The sequence below is a fragment of the Pinus tabuliformis genome, chromosome 5_1, assembly GCF_031772625.1.
Source record: "Pinus tabuliformis cultivar Carrire ecotype Pingquan chromosome 5_1, CPIR1, whole genome shotgun sequence".
Lineage (NCBI taxonomy): Eukaryota > Viridiplantae > Streptophyta > Pinopsida > Pinales > Pinaceae > Pinus > Pinus tabuliformis.
This window is the reverse complement of record NC_142305.1, coordinates 144,040,496-144,061,146: the sequence shown is the minus strand read 5'-3', so window position 1 is coordinate 144,061,146 and position 20,651 is coordinate 144,040,496.

The window sequence follows — 20,651 nt, the reverse complement described above, 5'->3', positions numbered from 1 at the left end:
AGCTGGAAGGCCAAAACTCGGCAAACTTTTCATATTTTACGAGTCAGTGAAAAGAGCTCAAAGAAGACTCGTCTTTTGAGGAACGAGTGATGAACAGGGATAGCAGCAGATTCCAGGTACAGGTTGGAAGTCTCCAATCACGGCAGTGTCACAAGGATGGCTAAGTGAAATCACTCTTCGCAGCTGTTCCTCAAAATGGGTAAACAAACATATGGAGGTGAACGATTGGCCAAAATGAACGGATGGAGGTGATGGCATATAAACACGACCAAGGGCTTTTAATATGGCTTTCAAAGGTTACATTTCTCGAGGTTGTTTACCGGTTCATTTTTTCTGGATGAGCTTGAACTGTAGGGAAAGATTGCTCACAACTTGTGTTTATTTTTTAACGAGCATGAACTCTGTACAAAACTGCTCGATTCTTGCGTTTATTTTTTAACGAGCATGAACATTGCTAAAACTGCTCGATGATATGTTTGCATGCCCCCAGCATAATAACGCAAATCGAGGTGCATGCCCCCCAAGCTTCATTGCATTCAACTTTGTTGGTTGGAATGAAGGTTTACCATTGAGATCTGGAAAGGGGATCGTTTCATTTTTTAATGAGGTTGACATAGTAAAAGAACTATCCTCATTGCCCACTGTATTTACAGTACTCGATAGAAAATCGACTACTGAAGGATGATAAAGGTTATTTTGAGTATCTTCCCCACAACCCGGGGGAAGGGAACGATGGTGGGAATCATTCCATGGTGTCCCATCAATTACCATTGATTGGACTATTCCTTTGTCAGTTCCATGCACTCGCGACCAAGGACTTAAAGGGGTGCCATATTCTCTAGACCTATCTATCCAAATGCTTGATGAGCGTTGATTTGGGGTTGCCCCCCAGGCCAAGAAAATTGATTGCTACAATACTTCCATTGGGCTTGGGGACAAAACCTTTGCATGATCCATGCTGATATCGTTTTCTGACATCTTTTGTGCGGAAGATATCATATTGCAGGTTCCTATTGTCGCCACTTCTCCCACAATGAACGTTGGTGGAAGGGTGAAAGTTCCCATTAATGTAGGATCTTTTAGTAGGCCTACTCCGATATTTTGAAACGAATGGTCGCTTCCATGGATCAGAGGAACGCTTCCTGTAACTTGTGAACCATTAGGGAGGAAATTTTGTTGGTCAATGATCGTAATCCCTCCTTGAAAGGGGAATGTGATTTTCCTAAAATAGGTCGACACAACAGCTTCCATGGCATAAATCCATGGTCTTCCCAGTAGGATGTTATAGTCAAGATTGCCATCGATGACTTCAACATCTATTTCTACTGTTTTTCCCCCTAGTTCAACTTTCAAGTTACTAAGGATACCGTAAGGGGTATATATCCTTCCGTCGAATGCTTTTAATGTTGTTGATGATCGCGACAAGGTTGGAGATCCTAAAGTTTTCCAGCAACTCATCGACATAATACATGTCGATGCTCCCTCATCAATAATCGTTCGATGAACCGTTTTGTTGAGGGCTTTCACTTGGACGACGAAAGCTAGTTGAGCCGGTAACTGAGGATCATATCCTTTGTGATCAAAGGATACAAGATTGGAATCTTTAGGATCCACCCCACCAATTGCTGATAACAATGCCTGCCTTTGGGATGGGAAATTTTGTAGTACTTCAAGAGTCGACATAGCAGACGGCGATTGCGCCAAATCTTCCACTATATTATAATGCTGTGCCGCTCTGGCACGAGGATTAAATGTCGACTTGTGTACTACTCCCTTTGGCGGTTTTATTGTTAATTCATGTGTGATGGGGGGTACAACTTCTGCCGAAGTTGTTGTCGAACTGCTAGGTTGATCTTTACCTTTATCGTTCGACACCTGTGGATTCCCGTAATCTTTGTTTCTTGTCGAAATCAAAACATCATTCTGTTGCTTCGATATCGATAACATAAGCACTTGCGACGATGAAGCATTTCCACTACCAACCAGATTTTTTCCTCGATCGGGAAACGGATCAGTTAACACAGCTGGAGTTTGCGAACTCTTTAAGAATCTTTTTAGCTCAGCTTTGAATGAACATTCTCTCATCCAGTGATCCTCATCACATATCTGACACCCATAAGGTGGTTTCCTATCTCGAGGAGGGCTTGAAGAAGTTTTTCGAGGAGATGACTCTCCTTGTTTCTTCTTCTTCCCTTTGTTTTGATTTTTCTTGCTTCCTGGTTGATTGGTTTCTTTGCCCTTATCTGTCGATACGGCATTTACTTCCGAAGCAAGAACTTCTTCATGTGCATTTTGATTCGAATCCTTACGGGCCTTCTTTTGATTGGTCCTTTTCGGATTCGTGTTTGCCGTGCCAATCACGCCATCACCGGCATGAGAGTCACTGTTTGATTTAGGAGGAGGAGGGATTGAAAACTCTGGTCTAGGGGCGTCTGGTATTTTGTCATAGAGCGTGCCGAACTGAGTATATACTAAATCCAAGTATTGTGCACGAGCGATAACTTGCTCTTCTGTTACGACTCCTCCCTTTGCTACATCTTCCGTTATGGCCGGAAGTAACGACTTTATAAACCACTCAGCTAAAAGCTGATCAGGAACGTATGTTTTAACCATTCTTCGTCGACGTCGCCACTCATGTATATGATCTGATATATGAGTTGCGGTTGTCTGTTTGAAGTTAGTCAATATCTCTGTTCCTGTTTCATACCTTATTGGTAATTGAAAGTGGGTTAAGAATGTCGTGGCAAGGGAGCTAAAATTGTCGAACGAAGCTCTTGGCAGTTCTATATACCATTTTGCCACTGGACCTGTCAATGTCCTCTGAAAGAGGCGAAGCCTTATCGAATCATCATTTAGAGTGTTCGACGAACACCATAGATGAAATGTCATCACATGATTCGACGGGTCTTCACCTGGATTTCCATTGAATTTAGGAATGTCGGATGGAAGTTTGTGTGGGATCACTGGCCACCATGGGGCGTAAGCAATTGGATCATTGGTTAACCGATGTAAATCAGGCAACTCTAAAGTCGCCACGAACGGTAACTGCTGGTTCAAGTTAGGTGAAGCGTAACCAGGATACGATGGAATCGCCTGAACAGTCGGTCTTTGCATACCAGCATAATGGAGTTGATGTTGGTATGATGAATACGGTTGATGGACTTGACCACTATAAAGTGGTTGATTTTGACCATTTTGAATATATGGTTGTCCAGTATTCGCAAATATTTGCTGTTCAGAACCTTGGTACACTTGTTGGAATTGCGGCTGTTGGTATTGCACTATCCACGGTTGCGACACCATGGGTTGTTGCGCTACACTAACCATTGGACCAAGATGTGGGGTAGATGTACCCAACTGTACTTGTGTTGCCCCACCAGTAGGCGATTGTGGTTGGGTCGCCGGGTCAAGGGGGTGTTTCACGAGAACCTGAGAAATCTGAGGTTGACATACAACAGGCATTGTTTGAACTTGCGACACGGTCACAATAGCCAGTGTAGTTGGGATGTTCGTCACAGGTACACACTGTTGCATAGAATATACAACTCTCGGTGGCTGGGATATCATAGGTACCCAACTACTCGTTGCAATTCCGCCATAACTTGAATAAGGTTGAGAACTCCCGTATGGGTACCCTCCCGGAGGGGGTAATGAAAGGGCATACTGCCCCCCATACGGTAGCAATCCAGAACTCAAGGAAATTGATTGTCTTGGAGGACTGGATGGCCTAATTAGATTCCCAAAAGGGTCAATTTGATGAGCCTCACCATGAGAGTTACCAGACATTACTCCGGAACAAACAGGAACAGACCATACTGTCGAGATAGTCTCTTGGTGGACTCCTTCTAGCGACTGAGAGCTAGTTGGGACAGATGGTATGCCGGCGAACATTGTTGGATTTGCAACAGGTAATTCTGCCGTCGCCGTGTCATTCGACACAGTCCTAGATGTCGACGGTTGTTCAGTCATTTTTAGTCTATCCAATTGATCACCTAGTGATTCTATAGGAACTTCCACTGGTGATGGACAAACTTCTGTTGTAGCAGGAAATAGAGTGACCCCTACTCCAAATTGACTTGGAGTGGATACTTGCGGCTCTTCTATAATTTCCTCTATCGCAATCAGACCAGGTGGAAGAGGAAGACCGTCAGGTCCGTAAAAGATTTCCGGTGCCGAAGAAGGGGTTGTATCGACCGCGACGGATGTTTGAGGAACAAAACTCTCTGGACCGGTTACAGATGGAACTGGTTCAGTCATACAAGTATTTGCCCCCAGACTAGGATCAGTATTACTGTCCCTCTGTGGCGATTGAACTTCTTCTATGGAGGCAGGGTTTCCGGAAATGTTTGGAGTGACCAGAATCTCAGATGTTGTTGGAACACTTGTTCTAACTTTTAAAGGAGATTTTGAACTGGTTCGACGAGCTCACTTTGTCCAGATTGTTTTCTATTTCGGAGACAAAGACGGTTGACTCGCAAGCCTCCGAGAACGACGGATATTCAATTGACTTTCTTCCACGATTGCGGATTACTCGATCAACTAAAATATAAAGGGGGAAAATTTGTGTTTCCGATTTGAATGAATTTTATTAGACGCTTTTAAACATAACTTTGCTTTTTCATGTTTTAAGAGTCGAGAAAAAGCTAAAGATGACTCTAGTCTCCTTCGATGTATTAACGAGCCCGAAGTGACAAATGCTCGGTTGGACCTTTTCAGTTATAGAGTTTGAAAAAGGCCAAAAGCAACTGCTCTGGAGATCTAGGCAGAGGGTGTGCCAAACTTTTCGCGAAACCATAGAATACGTTTTACGGTACGGGTGGTCGATCTTCGTGAATGCTGTGTTCACTGCATCGCGATCAGTAGGGCGGCCGACACGGCTTCCTATGGATAAAGGATAATTGCCTATAGGGGTCTCCCAATATATACGCGACGGTACGTGGGAGCACAAATCCGTATTAGTGCCACCGACTCTCAGGAGGAATCACCCACCTTCGTAGAGATCGACAGTCACTATGTTTAACGACGCCGGAACACGTCTCTACCTAGACCTCTAGATGTTTGCGTTATGTTTCAAATGCGTTGTTAGGTTCATTCAGTATATTTTAAGTTGATCTTTTTAAAGTTTGCCTTTCAAGGTTCACCACGAGATGTATATGACAAATTCCTAAATGCAGCCTAAGATGAGAAGCAAGCTTTTCAAATATTTTTGACTGATGAAAATCTTAACTACTGAGGGAGAAGAAAGGCAAATTCTTTTCACACAGTTCATACAGCACAAACTAATGCACTTTCTCCTAAATCATCATGCAAACTTTTTCAAATACAAAATGCACAATGCATGTATTTTCTTTTCCCTTTCTTAATGTGGATGGATTACAAAAAAGAAAGTGGTTATATAACTTTGATTTCGATTTAGAGCGAAAACAAACAAGTTTGTCCAAAATCAAAAGACACCTTAAGATTCACTGGAAATACATGAAATCAAACCATACTAACGAAAGTAAAATGACTAATTAGCTATGGACAGCAAACAAGCTAACTCTTTAGACCAGCAAAATGCCTAACACAGGTTCAAATCTAAGAGGCCAAAAGCAAGACTAGTTTACTCTTCGTTATGGGAAATTGTAAATGAGTAAGAAATACAAAGAACAAGTACAATTTCATTATATAACAGAGGCAGAATGATGGCAAGTAATATTGGTTTCAAAACAGGGCACAAGACTGACACCTAGCAGCAAAACTAAGTGAAAACAGGCAAGAGAAAGGAGGAAACCCCAAATGCACTAGGCAAATTTGGGCCAACGCAGGCTCTGCACAGCCAAACTGGCTCTCAGCGCAGGTAGCCCCTTCGGGACCTGCGTTGCAAAGCAGGTAGCCTGTGTACTACCTGCTTTGGAAAACGAAACTTGCGTTTTTCACAGTTTCCGGGTCATAATTTTCTCAAAAATGCACGGTTTTTGCTCAAATCAGAAGCAATCAGTCAAGCACACTCAAAGGGATGATTAAGAAGGTGCAAAGCTATCACTAAGAGCTTACAAGGATCCTTGTAGATCAGCTCTTCAAATCATGAATTTGCTCAGAAAATGAGCAAGAGTAGCTGCCCTCTACTTCGCTTTTGATATAGTCAAAAGCTTTTCGATTTGGTACTCTTTTGTTCAGGAAATGAATAGCAAAATACTACAAACACAATCAAACGGATACGATCCCCAGCGGAGTCGCCAGTTTGTTGTAGGGAAAAGTATCCGACTCGGATGACCCTATCCCACTCTAAGGGTGACAGTTCCTTAGCAACAACTGTAAAACAAACTACTTAAGGTTTACTTCTTTATGAAAGCAAAAGAGAATGGAGAAAGCACTAACCGTTGCCTTGCGCTTAATGTCGAATCCAAACTCTTCTCTTTGGCCGCTTGCTCCTAGCTCTTTGTTCTTCTGCTCGCCCAGCTACGATGAGATCCTGCAAAATAACAAAGAAGGAAACTACAAGAGGCATGCAATCATAATTGGTTCATGGATTAGTGTAAACCAAACATGCAATCATCACAATACATAATTGAAACAAGAGCACATAGAAGAACCTCAATAGCTTTTATTAATGAAGAAATAAAGGTTCTGAGAGTATTACAACCATTGAAGGCTCCAACCCAGCAACACCTCCCAGCAGAAAGAATTGCTCTTCTTCACCTCTCTCAAACAATCACCCAATAACTCAATAGTGAAACCAACAACATATCATTACTTTGCACAAAATTCCAGCCTCTTGAGCTCATAGGAGAGAGCTCAATATATAGATGAATTGAGAAAGGATGAGTCAGCTTGCAACTGATGTGTAGCTGCCTTGTGTCCTCTCTCTCTTCAGTTAATCTTTAGTTGATCTTCAGTTCTTGAGTCCACTTGGAGAACTTTTCTTCCACTTGGAGAAACAGAGCCTCTGACTCATCACAAGGCGAAATACCTGATCCAAGTGTCATTTTTGGAAGATTCCAAAGCAATGACTCACTGTGCCACTTGTCCCTTCTCGCTCAGCGCAGGTGGCCTTTGTCCCACTTGCTTTGCAACGCAGGTACACCATGGAGCAACTGAGTTTCAGCGCAGAAACCTAGTGGAGCACCTACTTTGATTTCAAGATTGCTTGTTTTTGAGTGTTTTCAGGTGGAGAACTGATCTGAGAGCTGTTGGTTTGCTGACCTTGTTCCTCTAGGGGTAAGAACATCATGTTTAGGGAACTTTGGATCCCTTGGATTATTGACAATTCATGCTTGTTGCTGTAAGGCACAAAATTGCCTATAACACTTACATCTTGTGTTCTTTGGTGTGACTATCTGTTTTCTTTGTTCATGCTCATTATTTTATGGTACTGACATGCAAAACTAATTCAAAGAACAAATAAGGAAGATTTATTAAAAGAATTAGGTAATACTGATTCACCCCCCCCCCTAAGTATTATTTCCAACAATTGGTATCGGAGCAGGTCCTTCAGAGAAGCTTGATCGCTTGAAGGTAGATCGTTCATCATGAGCAACTACGAGAGAGAAGCATCAATCAGGCCACCAGTTTTTGATGGGACAAACTTCAATTATTGGAAGGTAAGAGTTACTGCCTATCTTAAATCTCTTGGTACAGAAGTTTGGGACATAGTAGAGACAGGCTACGCTTTTCCTTCAGCTACTCCTACAGATGCAGCTGAGAAAAAGAAGTATGAAACAAATGCGAAAGCAGTCAGTACTCTATTAGGATGTATATCTCAATCAGAATTCATGAAGGTAATGCACTATAAATCCGCAAAAGAGATATGGGACAAAATTGTCACGAGCTAAGAAGGAGATGAACAGGTAAAGTGTGCTAAACTTCAAACTCTCAGAATTCAGTATGAGACTCTCAAAATGTATAATGATGAAAGTGTGGCTAACTATTTTCTTCGGGTAGATGAGGTTGTTAATTGTATGAAAAATTTGGGTGAAGAAATAAAAGAGGCTATTGTGGTTGAAAAGGTTCTAAGATCATTGTCCCCCAAGTTTGAATCTAAAGTATCTACAATAGAAGAAAAGGAAAATCTACGAATTCTTACTATGTCTCAGCTACATGGAATTCTAACTGCTTATGAAATGAGAAAGGGAGGTCCATCAGACAGAAGAGAAGCTGCTTTCAAGGCATCAGGCAAAGGAGATTATTATGAAGCAAGCCACGTCCCAGAAGAAGAGGAAGAAGAATCAAATTTTGTCAGAAATCTTCAAAGGGGTTCTGGAAGGTTCAGAGGTAAGTTACCTTTTAAATGCTTTGCTTGTGGAAGAGTAGGTCATTATGCTGCAAAATGCCCTTATAAGGATAAAGGAAAGGAACCTGCTAGATGGAACAAGAAACATAATGCAAATAAGAAAAGCTACTACACTCATGAAGATAGTGATGGTCTATCAAACAGTGATGAAGATGAACAAGGTAATGAATATAAGTTGTTAATGGCATTTGAAGATGATGATTATATGGATGCTATAGATGTGGATAATCTTTATGATGAAATTACTAGACTCAAGAGATGTATAGAAGAAAAGAACATGATCATTGATACTCTACAATTTCAAATTGATGAAAAGGAAAAACATCTTGAAAAATTAGAAGGTGAAATTGTTGGTCTTAGAAAAGAGATTAAGAAAACAAAAGCTATTAATCTCAAGTTTGTCAAAGGATCTGAAACTTTGGATGAGATTATCAATGTGCAGCGGTCTCCACTAAACAAGACAGGTCTGGGCTATAATGGAGAAACTTCTCAAGCATCCACCTCAAAAAGTTATCTTGATGCAGCAAGAAGAAATGAGCAAAAGAAAAATGAAGATCATCAGGTAAAACAGGGACGAATTACAAACAGAAACTATCAGGGGCAATCCATCTTAAGGGTGAACAAAAGCTACAACCAGCCACAGGTAAAACCTTCTCAATTTGGTTCAAAAATGGATGTCTTGTTCGTGATCTTGATACAGGTAAAACAGTGATCAAAGGCAAAAGAACTCCAAATAATCTGTACATATTTGAAGAAGGACAACAACAATGCTATCTGAGCAAGGATGATGAGCATTGGTTATGGCACCGGAGGTTGGGACATCTAAGCTTTTCACAAATAAGGAAAGCTTGCAAATATCAGGCAGTTCGCGATGTTCCAGATATCAAAATTCCTGACAACACTATATGCAAATCATGTCAGTTTGGAAAACAAACCAGAACTAACTTTCCAGAGAAAGAAGGATCAGCTAGCATGCCTCTTGAGCTAGTACATACAGATACATGCGGTCCTTTCAGGAAAAGAACACCTCGAGGAGAAGAATACTTGATATTATTCATTGACGATTTCTCCAGGTTTGTCTGGTTGGGACTTATGAAGCACAAAGATGAAGCATTCGAAAAATTCAAATCCTTCAAAGCCTTGGTTGAAAATGAATCAGGTCACAAAATTAAGTGCCTCAGATCCGACAGAGGTGGGGAATTTACTTCAAATGAATTTTTCGATTTCTGTGAAGAACATGGGATAAGAAGAGAATTCTCTACAGCAAGAACTCCTCAGCAAAATGGAGTTGTGGAAAGAATGAACAGAACAGTCCAACAAATGGCTCGTGCTATGCTTGATGAGTCAGGAACTCCCGCAACTTTTTGGGGTGAAGCTGCACATGCTGCGGTTGTTATTCTCAACAAAACAAATGTCCGGGTGAATAGCACTCAAACTCCTCATGAGCTCTGGAGTGGTAGGACTCCTTCGGTAAAGAACTTCAAAATCTTTGGGAGCAAATGCTATATCAAGAATACTGATGAGCAGCTTGGCAAACTTGAACCTAGAGCAGATGAAGGCATTCTTCTTGGTTAATCTCCACATAGCAAAGCATACAAATGCTACAATAAAAGACTTGGCAGAATTGTTGACAGCATTGATGTAGTGGTTGATGAGAAGGGATAGATTCCTAGGCAAGTACATCATGAAGACATCGAAGAAGATGAAGGCTAGCCCCAACGACAGAATGATGAAGAAGAAGAACCTCAAGAAGAAACTCAAGAAGAACCAGAGGAGCAAACAAGAATAGAAGAAAAGACTCCATCCAGATATGTTCAGAAGAATCATCCAGAATCTCAGATTATGGGGCAGAAAGAAGCAGGTGTACAAACAAGAAGAACAGTTGCAGAAGCTTAAAGCTATTTGGCATTACTCTCCTCTACTGAACCACAAAGTGTGAAAGAGGCATGCAAAGATGAATGTTGGGTGAAAGCAATGGATGAAGAACTTGAGAAAATCGAAAAGAACAACACTTGGGAGCTGGTTCCTAGACCAAAGGATAAGAATGTTATCGGAACAAAATGGGTCTTCAAAAACAAATTGAATGAAAATGGAGAAGTAATTAGAAACAAAGCCAGACTTGTTTGTAAAGGGTATGCGCAGCAAGAAGGAATAGACTTTGAAGAAACCTTTGCTCCTGTTGCAAGACTTGAGGCCATCCGAATGTTCCTTGCTCTCTCAAGTTTTCAAAACTTCAAAGTATTTCAAATGGACGTGAAATCAGCCTTTCTGAATGGAGACCTGGAAGAAGAAGTATACATTGAACAGCCAGATGGGTTCATTCTTGGAAATGATCCAAATCTTGTATGCAGATTAAAAAAGGCTCTCTATGGTCTCAAACAAGCTCCAAGGGCTTGGTACTACCGTTTGGACAAATATCTTCATCAACAAGGTTTTTCAAAAGGATCAGCAGATAGCAATATTTATATAAAAGTTGAAAATGACAAATTGCTAATACTTGTTGTGTATGTAGATGACATTATTTTTGGGAGCAATGAAGAAGCTATGAGTCAAAGCTTTGCCTCGGTCATGCAGAAAGAATTTGAAATGTCTTTGCTAGGAGAACTGACATATTTCCTTGGTTTGCAAATCCAACAAAAAGAAGGAGGAATCTTTTTATCTCAAACCAAGTATCTCAAACAGATTTTGAAGAAATATGGTATGGAAGATGCAAAACCAGTATGTACACCCATGGTCACAGGATGTAGCCTCAGTGCAAATGATGAATCTGCAGTAGTACATCAACCAACCTACAGATCTATGATTGGAAGTTTACTTTATTTGACAGGTACCCGACCGGACATCATGCATGCAGTTGGAACAGTTGGAAGATTTCAGGCAAATCCGAAGGAGACTCATCTTCAGGCAGTGAAGAGAATTTTCAAATATCTTCAAGGGACTCAAAATTATGGCTTATGGTATCCTAGAGATACAGATCTTACACTTCATGCTTATACAGATGCAGATTGGGCCGGAAGCGTGGATGACAGGAAAAGCACAAGTGGTGGTGCGTTCTTTATGGGTTCTAGACTGGTATCTTGGTTCAGCAAGAAACAGAGTTCGATTGCCTTGTCTACAGCTGAAGTGGAATATGTTGCTGCTGCATCTTGTTGCACTCAACTCCTTTGGATGATGCAGACTTTGCAGGATTTTCAAATCACTTGTACACCACCTATCCCCATCTTATGTGATAACACAAGTGCAATCAGCATCTCAAAGAATCCGGTTATGCATTCAAAAACCAAGCACATACCAATCAAGTACCATTTTCTCCGGGAACAAGTACTTGAACAGAAGGTCAAGTTGGAGTATGTTCCTTCTAAGGAACAAGTTGCTGATATTCTCACCAAACCATTGCCCAGGGACACTTTTGAATACCTCAGGCAAAAGCTGGGGGTTGTTGATGCATCATCTTATTGTTGAACCTTTTCTGATTGATGGTACAGGTTCAGGGGGAGCATATAATGCATTGTTGGCATTATGGAGGATGGTCAGAAGGAGATCTTGGAAATAGCTGCAATATGTCTCTATCTCTTTCATGGTGGATTATGGTTCTTTGTTGCAGATCTGGTTCATTTTCAGGGGGAGCATGATCTTAGGGGGAGCATAACCCTTTGCCCTTGATGTCAAAGGGGGAGAATGAAGCTGAATTTTGTGAGGTTGCCATCAAGTCCAAAGGGGGAGATTGTTGGCATTATGTTTATGGTATGGCTATATGTTACAGATGTTGTACTTGATGGCAACTCCCGTGGCAAGGCTCTCAATTTGTTGAAAATTAAGAAGTACGCAGGAAATCAGTTCAGAAGGTGCGTACCCGCAGGTACACCATGCAGGGACCGCATCCAGATACGCAGGCCAGCCGTTCAGGAGGTGCGTACCCCCAGTGCACACATTTCAAGGCAAAGAAATTCATGTGGGGTTTTCTTATGTGTTACTCTTGGTATTTAGCCGACGGTATTGGGTTATTATGGTGTCGGCTCGTGGTATTGTTCCATGATTTTAGGAGGAGCTTGCCTATATAAAGCAAAGGAGATCACTTGGCTAAGCATCTTTTGCAATTGGATATCTTTAGATCTGAAATATTGGGTTATGGTCTTAAAAGCTTGATCTATATGAAAGGGAAGTTGAAGGCGAATCTGTGAAGGGTGATCTCTCAAGCGCATGATCAGATCTGAGCAACTGTGCCACTCTGGTGGACTGCCTATTCGGCCCTAATCAGAAGGACGCAGGTGTTTAACAGAAGAGCTGCGTGGGTACGCAGTGCAGAAACAGGAGATCTGCGTGGGTACGCAGAGCAGAAATAGGAGACCTGCGTCGGTACGCAGAGTAGAAACAGGAGACCTGCGTCGGTATGCAGAGCAGAAGAAGGAGAGCTGCGTGGGTACGCAGAGCGACTAAGGTTCAGGTGCGTCCGCATAGTAAAAGTACGCGGCGCGATAGTATTTTTGGGTGCGTCCCTGAAGTAACAGTATGCGGCGCGATAATGTCTCTGGGTGCATCCCTGCAGTAATAGTACGCAGCGCGGTTCATAGAACAGTGCGTGGGCACGCAGCTCGGCAGAAGGATCCCTGCGGGTATACGCAGGAAAGCAGAAGGTGAACTGCGTAGCGACGCAGGCCACAGAAGGGAAAACTGCGTATCTGTCTTAAAATGTTCTGTTGACTGAATTTTTCTGTTGATAAGGTGTTCTGGGTTAGTTCTGTTATTGCTGATCTGATAACTGTAGTGGACTGTAACTTTTATGTACATAATGATCATTTGATGCTTTATGAAAAGAGGTAGGGGGGTTGTAGCTCCCTTCCAGGAGAGACTGGAAAACTAGAGAGAGAGAGTTGTAGCTCTCTGCAGGTTGCAGCCTGCGTACTGGTAAAGGACTGCACCAGTACAAAACCATTGTAAAAGGAGTTTCTAATTTGAAAGAAGATAGAGACATATTGCAGCAGGTGGTTTTCACCCACATTGGGTTTCCACCTTACATCTTGTGTTCTTTGGTGTGACTATCTGTTTTCTTTGTTCATGCTCATTATTTTATGGTACTGACATGCAAAACTAATTCAAAGAACAAATAAGGAAGATTTATTAAAAGAATTAGATAATACTGATTCACCCCCCCTCTCAGTATTATTTCCAACATAACATACATTAAATTACAACATCCACTTTTACTCTTGATCCACCAAGCCCCAAAAGGGATCAAATATTTTTTCAGTCTATGCTAGTTTGCATATCACGATATTTGATACCTCTGGGGGATTAGTGGATCAGAGTAAATATGGATCTGTGCTGGTTTAATTCCCCCATTTAAATAGGCTACATTCCAGGTGAATACCATGCATCAATACCATGTGCCATTTTGGTGAATACCATGGGTCAATACCATGTGCCATTTTTATTTTTATTAGGGTTAATAATGTTTTTTTGCATGGTATTACTAACAATCTAGTCCATGGTATTTGTCCCATAGGTTTCACCTAAATATAATGCATTTTTTTAGTGTTCTTAAATATAAGGTGACTTATGGTGTAAATATAAAAAAATGTTTTATTTGTTTACCATACCTCTCATTTATTTATATTTTTATTAATTTACCATACCTCTTTTACAAATATGGTATTTGGCCCATAGGATTCACTTAAATAAAACCTCTTTCTTGAGCCTTCATAAATAGAACGAGGGTTATGGACTAAATATAAAAAGAGGTTTTATTTATTTACCATACGTCTAGTTTATTTATATTTTTATTTATTTACCATACCTTTTGAGTAAGTATAAAAAGACGTTTTATTTATTTACAATACCTCCACTTTACTTATATTTTTATTTGTTTACACCCTTGCATGTGTATAAGGTGACTTATGGAGTAAATATAAAAAATGTTTTATTTATTTACCATACCTCTCATTTATTTATATTTTTATTAATTTACCATACCTCTTTTATAAATATGGTATTTGGCCCATAGGATTCACTTAAATAAAACATATTCTTGAAAATGGGCGAATGGATTCACTTAAATAAAACCTATTCTTGAAAATGGGCGAATGGAAGGTTGTAACTCCTAGTTTCAAGGGCTAAATTTACCTTTTTTACCTCTCCCTTAAAATAAGGTGGGCTATTTGAGGTGATTTGTAAAAATGTGCTATGATACAAAATATTCGCCCACTAAAAATTTAAAACCCCTTAATTTTGCCAAACGGCGAACATTCGCCCCTAAAATTTTCTAAGGTTGTATGTGAGGTGTAGATGCATGTATTTCATGGTGTAGTATGTTGTGTGGTTGTATGTGTGTGATGCACACTATGTGTCTATGCACATGGTTGAGGAGAAGGCACTGGATGTTTGTGGGGTGTAGCAACCGATCTGGAGTGCGCGTGTGAAATAAAGACTAAGGTAGAAGCTAAGGATTGATGAAAGGATAAGTATCAAAATTTTATTTTAGTTTTATTATGCATGTGATGTTTGTGGGGTGTAGCAACCGATCTGGAGTGCGTACGAAATAAAGACTAAGGTAGAAGCTAAGGATTGATGAAAGGATAAGTATCAACAATTTATTTTAGTTTTATTATGCATGTGATTTACGACTATGGTATATGATGATTATATCTGATCTATGATTTTGGTTGATTTATGATTTTGATCTATGATGGTTGTGTTTTGAGCTAACCTGATGTGATATTTTTATACATGTTGATTTGCCCAAAGATGCTAGTTTTACTTCTTGTGACAGGAAGAAAACAGGATTGCAAATGTACCTTATTGACGAGTTACCAATGAGGTATGATGTGAATTTATTTCAATTTATTTTAAATCTAATGGAAGTTATGTGCTTGGTACAGGAATGCATGAACATGCCCAATTGAGTGGCCAAAATTGACTGCAAGAATTAGAAGCAGCAACAAAGGAACTGAAACAGGCAGCAGTATGCTGGAAAAGCACTTCAGGACCTGGGCCATTGTGGGACACTGGTACCCAATAGTGTACATTGATTTCCATGAGCATGCTATGACCAGTATGATGTGTTGAGGCAGGTATATGCCTTGGTTTTTGTATCTTCTGATGTGAGGAAGCCTTGCCAAGGGATGGATTGTCGTGATGGGGGTGCCAATGGAACATGGACGGTGAGTGACTACACAGAACGGGTGATCGGATTCCCGAGGGACTATGTAAAAGAGAAGGGAAGGTCACAGATGGATTTGTTTTAGTCATTAGCATTGCCATATGGAATCAGATGCACATTGGGAGTGCGCCATGGAACAATGAGCTGGTAACTGTTCGCTGAGAGGACAAGTGGCATGAGATTATATCGCTAGACATTGGATGTAGATTTGACTTTGCAGTGGATTCTGGACTTCCTAGGAAGGAGGTGGATCCTAGTATTACTTTAAGGGTTGAGGTGTGAGCCTCTAGATTCCATTATTGTAGATGCAAGCATCATATTATTTTATTTGATGGTCGAGAAAATGTACATATGTGTATATGTATATGTGGTTATTGTAAACATTGTAATGAGATATGTTATAAAGCTCCAGTATGCGGTATGGTTTTTTTTGTCATGATGTTTTTCTTTTGAGTAGATCTTTCATTGTAAATACAACAACGAGCTGTGTTATAAAGCTCCATCAGCAATATGTTTTGTTTTCAGCTGTAACTTTGGTTATAGGTGTCATTGAACACTAAGGACAGTGTTCCCCCAAGGGGGAGGGTTCTGTAACAACCCTAGTGAAAATTCCATGTAAAAATATATAAATACCATGGATGATGGGACATGTATTCCAAGTTGAATGGTGGGCAAGACATCCTAGGGGGTGTTCATTTGGTTGTTTATGGCTAAGGAAGTTGGCAAAGGAAACGACTAAGGCATTAAAGAGGCAAAAAGGAATTTTTGGCACATTTATTTATGAAAATAATGGAAATTATGAGAAAAAGGAGGTGAAAGGTCATAGGTTGCATGTGAGGAGGAAATTGAAGCAAAATAATGGAAATTGAAGAAAATAGAGGCCTCATTAATAAAAAGGCTTCTGAGGATCAATGGACAAGACATGGTCAGTTTAGTTTTGGAGCTCTCTCATTACTCTCTCTCTCTCTCATACTCTTGGACACTTTGAGTTTTCTTGGAGCACTTTGGCATTGGATCAAGAAAGGAAAAGAAGGCAAGAGGAAGCAAGGATCAAGCAGGGAAAGCCAGGATCAAGTAGCTACAACAAGCTTCATTGCAGCTATCAACTTGCATGTGTATTTTCCTTGCTAGATTTGGCATGCATGGGATTGCATGCTTTTATTTTCTACCATGGAATGGGTTTTGCCAGGTGTGACAGTATTTTCATCCTAGCCTTGCCATTTCCTGATAGCTTTGATGAGATGGGTTCTGTCATGCATTTTTTCGGGGATGGCCAGATTGGATTTGAAGTTGAGTGGGGTGGATCTCCGAATTGAAAAACACATGGTGGTAGTGGTCCCTGAACCAGAATGAGGATGCACGAAGCCACTGGCCTAGTAACCCTTAAACCAGACTATGGGTTGCGGTAAAGCAAGATTGTGTGCCTTGGTGGGCTTAGGAATCCTTGCTGGTGAATGGTGGGATATGCGATAAAGCTAAGAGGTGGATTTTCTCTCCGTTGGGCCTAGTGATTCCGGGATGGAATGAACGGTAAAGCCTGGAGAGTATGTCTCTGTGTAGGGCCTAGTGATCTCTGGATCAGATTGCAGATGCATGGTAAAGCTTGAGATACCAGGAGGCACTCAAATTCCTCAGGATGTAGGCGGAGAACTCCGGTGGAATCCACATTGATTGATGTTTTTCGATGTGTTCTATGAGTCCCACATTCATGCTTGGAATATGGCACGGGGGTGATTGGCTAAAGAGAAACTCGGCTCAGCCAATTATGGTTAGGTGGAACATGGTAGTCCCATCACCGGTTAGTTCAATGCATTTATTAATGAAAAATTCATTCCCTTGATTTTCATGTGCAAATGTACTGATGTATATATGGATTTTGATGGCTGATATGTTTATTGTATTTCTATTCCTATTATGTTGTTTATATGCACATTTACCCTGGAGGGTGTTACATGCCCCTTCCTGGTTATTGGTAAGCCTTCCAAAAAATCTAGAGAAATGCTTTCCCATGGATGAGTGGGTACATGTAGGGGATGATATAGACCATATTTCCTATTACTAGGCTCGTTGGTACAACAAAGCATGCATCCCATTATGAACCTCTCTACATGTTCTTACATCTTCAGCTAATACACATGCCTCTGCAAGTTGGCCACAGTCTTCTGTTATGAACATAAATTATGTAAAAATAAATAAAATAGATAATAAATAATAATCATAATAATAAATAAAATAAAATTAACTAATGATTATACAAGACCCTCATTCTCATTTGTACTCATCTTACATCAATTTTTTATATAATATACAATTTACACTTATTATCCTACGATGGATGTATTTGTTTATGAAGTATTTTAAATATTTTCTTTGCGTATACAACGTTTGGTTGTTAAATCTTCCTTAGGGCCAAAGCTCCCTACAACCTTGGAGGTGTGAGCCTCTCTGATTAGCTGCAATTGCTCACCTTTAGGATCACATCTTATCCAACCTATAGAGTAACCCATCCTATACATGGTAGTCAATGGTGTTGTCACCATCATGCACATGAATATGAATCTGCAACCACTGAAACACCTCCTTGAAGTCCTCATCCTTTGAATATGCCTCTCTATATGCATCATGGGTGAATATCTCCATGTGAATAAGAGTCATCAAAGTTGTGATCCTAGATGTGGGTGGCCTTGAGAGCATGTTGACCAACTTGTTTGTGTTTCCATTCTTCTACTTAATTGCTAAATGAAACTGTTGTAGAAACCCCATCCACTCGTAATTCGATGGGGGTTTCACTAGGGAGAAATACCATACCACATGCATTCATGTTGGGGGATATATATTGAGGAGAAAATGACATAATATATTGAGCATATATTAGGGGGTAAAAAGTTTTTATATTGGTAGGTATAAAAAATGGAGCTCAATGTTAATGAAAAGATATAAAGGGGTATAAAAAATGTTAATGAAAAAATAGATACCTACAATATCTAGTGAAGGTAGGGTTTTCTTAAATTGGGAAGGTGTATTGGGTTTGTATTAGTAGGGGGTTGAATAATGTGCTTTTTAGAGGTATTTTTCAATACGTAGTCAAATTATGGGTATTATTTAGTATGTCATGAACGCACATGATATATCAGAGGTTCATTGAATGAAACCCCAGTGTGTAATTCTTGGTTCGCTACAGCTTACTTTGGGCCTAAAGGTATTGTAGTGGATGGTTACCTGTGAGTATTATTGTCTCATTTTCCATCAAATAGTGCTTCCACTTCTTCACAACTTGCACCAAGGCATAGAGCTCCTTGTCATAGGTAGCATTGTTAAGAACTACCCCATGAATTATTTTAGAATGGTAGCATAGAGGCCTTCCTCCCTGCATCAAGACCACCCCCATAGCATACCCACTCGCATATTTCTCCACTTCAAATGGGCTTTTCCTAGTTTGGTAATGTCAGAACCAATGCTTGATTGATATTCTTCGTTAGCTCCTTGAATGCCCTCTATTGACCTTTTCCCCACTGGAAACTCTTGCCACTTGTTATGGTGTGGAGTGATTTTGTTACTGCTAAAAATGAGCCTACGGATTTCTACAGGTACTATGTTGGCTCAACAAAACTCCTAATATCAGAAACATTAGTTGGCACTAGTCATTTCATGATGGCCTCCATGTTGACAGGATATGTCTTCATCTCTCCTCCACCTATCACATACCCCAAATACACGAAATATTGTTTTGCAAACTTACACTTCTTGATATTTTCTTGTAGTTGGTTCTTCTTTAATGTCTCCAACACCTGTGTCAAATGTGAGATGTTCTCATCCCAGGTAGCACTATATAACAGTATATCATCCAAACAGAAAATAATAAATGAATATATAAAAGGGTGTAGTACATCATTCATTAATCTCATCACTGTAGTTGGTGCATTTCATAGGCAAAATAATATGAGCTAACTACTCATAGTTACCTTTCCTAATTTTGAAAGTCGTCTTCTAGGTATCTTCTTCTTACGTGGTGATATCCATACCTTAAGTCCAACTTGGTGAAGTATTTTCCTTGTTGTAACTGATTTAGTAGATCCTATCCTAGGAAAGGGGACCTACTTGTTCTTGAGCATGATGTTTTTCAATGCCCTATAATCTATGCACATATGCCAAGTTTCATCCTTCTTTGGCACAATACTCATGGGTGACCCACATGATGATGTACTTAGTCGAGTGACCCCTTGTTCCAGTAGTTGTTATAACTTTTTCTTCTCCTCACTTGCTGCTATAGCATACTACCTATACAACCCAATTTTTGGTAATGGGGAGTCTAGATATGGCTAGATCCTATGCTCCACGTCCCTCTTAGGTGGTAACCCATTAGGTTCTTGGAACACATCCCTATATGCCTATCACAACTCTTCCAGTTTTTGTTTTCGTTTCTTAGTTTACCCCTACAAGGATGCCTTGCCTCTTATTGACTCTTCTACACATTGATTTTCTCTTAAAAATAGTAAAACATTCTACTTACTGGAACCGATTAATTTCTTGGCATGCTTGACACTTACCAGTGAAATTTTGGACTTGCCTTTGTGCATGTTGATGGTAAATGATTTTTCATCTTTGATGAGTTGGTACTAGTTGGATCTCCGCATGAATCTTGTATCTCGCATGTACATGTAGGGACTCCCAAACATGACTTTCAATACATCTAGGGGAACCACATCTAGTTCTACTTCATCAATAAAATAGGCAATAGTAGCAAATCTAATTTTGGATTGTTTTATTACCTTCATCTCTACATCGTTATTTACCCATGGGTAGAGATATGAAGATGGTTTACACTTTTGGGCCAAATATGGTAATGAAATTTCAAAATTTTACTCTTTTATCAAATTGAAGCCCTTAAAATTCATATAAGATTTGCGAATTTTGATTTGGAGTAAAAAGACAATTTGTGTAAAATTATGTTGTTATCCTAATGATACTTGTTTTGCAAAAAATATTAGTGTCATATAATATGTCATTTTTTATTGAATCAAATGCTTATTCTTGCAATTTTTCACACATATTAATAGATATCTTTGTGCTCATGTGAAATAACTTAGTATAACATGTATAATAAATTAGGCATATTGAATTTTTTTTTATGCAAAATTATATTTTATTTATTTTTTAAAGTTGATGAATTAATATTTGAATTGCATTTTTCAAACATGTGTTCATGCATGATTCTTTTCTACT